At 42.4% G+C, this 4,225-nt stretch overlaps 2 pseudogenes; both read right to left on the reverse strand.

The window, feature by feature from the left end:
- Positions 1-2,508: 2,508 nt before the first annotated feature.
- On the reverse strand, positions 2,509-3,363 carry LOC121836652 (annotated as a pseudogene).
- A 5-nt stretch (positions 3,364-3,368) lies between these two features.
- On the reverse strand, positions 3,369-3,983 carry LOC120839874 (annotated as a pseudogene).
- Between the last annotated feature and the right edge of the window lie 242 nt (positions 3,984-4,225).

A 4,225-nucleotide genomic window follows, 5' to 3' on the forward strand; every position in this document is an offset into this window, starting at 1 on the left:
GTTCGTTCCTTCTCATTGGCACCACAAGCTCACGACCTCGGTCTGCTTTTCGCAGCCATAGGAGACTTTACTTTCAAATATATATATTTTCTGCGTCTACTTTCCTGCTAAAACAGCTGTGGTTGTGAAGTGTCGGACCGCGTACACTGCCACAAGTGACAGGACTGATTTCCACGCACAGCTGAAACAGATTCCCATTTCTTCACTTTCACGTCCCTGAACGCTTGTACGTCAGCTTTCGGGAGGTGGATTTGTTTCACGTTCGGCAGTTTAGTGTTCATAGGTGCTACCATCTCTGACGCCGACTTGATCACCGACGTGGTGAGCCGTCAGAGGTTGTACAACGTTGCCTGGTGCTTGACACGACCCCGATTCTATCACAGGCATTCTTGCCTTGACCAGTTGCGCAAAAATACACTTCGCTGACGTGTACTTGTTGCTTGCAGCTGGTGTAGTTGGTACTTTTTATTAAAGTGGCTTGCTGCACCACCACTGACGTAGGTCACATGAGCATACACAAATCGGATTTCACGATTCTCCAAACCTTTGCCATATAAATTAAGTTACAGACAAGCTTATTCAATCGCATTTTTTTAATATCTTTATTTTCTACGCATTGTGCGGCCCTCCACGGCGGCGGATCTATTGGCGCTCGAAGGCGGCGCAGGTTCAGGTTCTGCCGCGCCCTACCTCATATATCATGTTACCGCCAAGGTTGTAGGGTGATCAGTTTGCAAAGTCGCACCGGTTGTTTCCTTCACGTCGCGTAGACGGAGATGCTATACGCCGGCTGCCGTAACAGGTTCCGCGAAGCAAGTTACAGGGTGGCGCACATCGATCACTCCTGCCTATGGGCATTTTTGTGCCGATTGTACAAAAATGTGTGAGACATTTTAACTTCAAAACTACCGTCCACCTCTGTGCTGTCAACTTGTCTTTTCCTGATCACCCCGTAGCATTTTTACGCTTTTTAATAATAATGAAATTGTGAAGAATGGGTATGTGCACGCCCCATTTATGGTAAGCGCGTTAGAGTCGATTTGGCAATATTTCACGCTTAATAACTTAAAAGCCACACAAATGTTGCCTTATGTTTTTGCAGACTCTCTACTACATATTATAAACGTTAATTTCAGAGAGTTTAAAGAATATCAAAGATGGCATTTTTTTAAATGATTTTCAAAATAATGCATATTTAGTTATATGCCCCTGTGTGAGCTATTCTTGTAAATTTCACCCGCTAACCAGGACAACAATATTTCATATAAAGATGCAATATATAGAGGGAAACACACTGGCAAAGTTTGAATACCTGAGCTTTTATAGATACGGATAACGAAATCTTTAATCCAGAGCGTTATTGCGCAATGTGCCGTGTTTTGCGATTTGTTCTCTCAAAATAAAAACCATAATACTCTAGCTGCGATTAATACTTTTTGTCAATTTTTCTTGTGCCCAATTTTTCTATAAATATTTCTAGACCCGTAGCGAGAATAGTTTTTTTGGAGAAGCCGCCCGAAATGTCAATATCGCGCGATACGCAAAACGCACACATAACTGAGAGGATGCTTAAAAAATTTTTTCTCAAAGACAATTTTTCTTTGAAAACAAGGATTGGTTTCATTCTCCTCGGCATGAAGCCAGCAAAATAGATTTTTTCCATCAAAATTAAAAATGGTCACCGGACATGGTTGTTCGATCTTATCTGAAACCGACCTTCAGTCTCAAAGTACCATGCAATTAAAGTGATAAAATTGTTAATACCTTATTCGTAAAAAAAAAAAAATAATGCGAACTTCGAAAGGTAAAGTACTTTCCAGTTCGTGTAACTGTAAAAAGCAGGTGGGACTAGTAATGTTCACAGAATCCCCCCCAAACCCCGTTAATCTCAGTCCAACACTCCTCCAGAATTCTCTAGTCAAATTACACAACTTTATGATACATGACTCCCCTTCGCCGGAGAACCCACACACAAAAATTGAAGACTCTCCAAGAATGAGATTCATATTTAAACCCCCGGGTTGCACTACCGAGCAGCCGTGTCCACCCTTGGCAGCATAAACTTTGTATAGAATAATGATTCAAAGTGTCAGTAGCAACAAATACATTCAAATTTATTTAACATTTGTAAAAATGCATACACGCGCAAAAGAATTCAGTTTTAGTGATAAAACTTATACCTTGGCTTATAAGCAAATGTGTTGAAAATGTATATTTCATAGTCAGTAAGTTATTCACATGATAACCAGTATTTTAGAAACAAATACAAACCAGAAAAAAGTACGTGCAGTAACTAGAGAATGCAGGTTAAATGCCGAGTGTCCCAATAACATACCTTCTAAATGTTTGCTAAAAGATGGTTACTTTTCGCAGGCAACAAAACAGGTAAAATCGCATTTTTCTTGTTAGACATATAGGAAAAAAGAACAAAATAAAAAACTTCGCATGTACCACATTTAGTCTGCTATTTGTTGATCAGGACATTACGACAGCTTGTTCAATAAAAATTCAGCAAGTATAATTTTGCTTAGCTGAATCAAGCAGCCAGTCGACACTCTCCCATATCTCAGGGACTGTCGTCTCCTCCATTTCAAGAAAAAACCTGGACTCCAACTTCCGGGACTGTTCTTCTGAGAAGTAGTGCTTCCACTCTCCCACGACGCCTTTCCTAACGAACTGGAGCGGCAAATTCTTTTTCATGTTGTTTATGTTAATTTCTTCCAGCACAGTTTGCATCTTGTTGTTATCTTGTGAAAGCTCATCAGCCAAGGCTTGGTCCACAAAGCCGGCTATCTTAATCACCGATCCCCGAATGTCAGCGTGTAGTGACTCATATGTCAAGAATAGCCCATTCGGCTCGTCTCTTTTAGCATACCACGATCGAATGCTATCGTAATAGTTTCCGAGATCCGTAAGGCCATCCAGGAAGATTTAAAAATACTCGCCGAATGTGCCATCCTGGAAACCTTACTCTGGTATGATCTTTGTGTGGTTGTAGAAAGACACGCAACAGTCCTTCAGATTTCTTGCTAAGTAGATATATTTAACAGACGGTACGAACGGCAAAAGAGTCAGAGGCAAATGTGTGCAAACAATCCTTGGACGATCTGCTCTCAGAACACCTTCCAAACCAAACATCTCCAGAAAAGTCGATCCTGGGGTAATTCCCTTGCAGAGCCGGTAAGATTCCTTCAAAAATTTTAACACCCAGTGACTTCCGGACTTGGGAAAGGTGTCCAAAACGACGTCGCCTTCTACTGGCTTGTAGAGCAGGCCGCTACGGTAAACGTCTTCCCGGAAGATACCAGGCAGGCGGTGGCCGTCGACGATTTGGTAGAATGGACGGTCCCTTTACTTCATAATCTGTGGACTTGTGAAAGCTCATCAGCCAAGGCTTGGTCCACAAAGCCGGCTATCTTAATCACCGATCCCCGGATGTCAGCGTGTAGTGACTCATATGTCAAGAATAGCCCATTCGGCTCGTCTCTTTTAGCATACCACGATCGAATGCTATCGTAATAGTTTCCGAAATCCGTAAGGCCATCCAGGAAGATTTAAAAATACTCGCCGAATGTGCCATCCTGGAAACCTTACTCTGGTATGATCTTTGTGTGGTTGTAGAAAGACACGCAACAGTCCTTCAGATTTCTTGCTAAGTAGATATATTTAACAGACGGTACGAACGGCAAAAGAGTCAGAGGCAAATGTGTGCAAACAATCCTTGGACGATCTGCTCTCAGAACACCTTCCAAACCAAACATCTCCAGAAAAGTCGATCCTGGGCTAATTCCCTTGCAGAGCCGGTAAGATTCCTTCAAAATTTTTAACACCCAGTGACTTCCGGACTTGGGAAAGGTGTCCAAAACGACGTCGCCTTCTACTGGCTTGTAGAGCAGGCCGCTACGGTAAACGTCTTCCCGGAAGATACCAGGCAGGCGGTGGCCGTCGACGATTTGGTAGAATGGACGGTCCCTTTACTTCATAATCTGTGGAAAAAGATTATTGATGTGCACACATCATCGGAGTGCTAGGACGAGGTATAACCAGTATATCACAATCTCTCCCTCGCTGCTCCAGGTAAGTTAACGCTTACTTAATCCACTTTTCCCCCTTGTGTTTAAATTTAATCTTACGTGAAAACACACTCTACAGGGTGTCAGAAAAAAAATTACACGTTTTTTTTTCCGCAAACGTAAACTAGGCCTCGCCGAACGCTCATTCTCCG

The sequence above is a fragment of the Ixodes scapularis genome, unplaced genomic scaffold (genome assembly GCF_016920785.2).
Source record: "Ixodes scapularis isolate PalLabHiFi unplaced genomic scaffold, ASM1692078v2 PGA_scaffold2__306_contigs__length_199485367, whole genome shotgun sequence".
NCBI lineage: Eukaryota > Metazoa > Arthropoda > Arachnida > Ixodida > Ixodidae > Ixodes > Ixodes scapularis.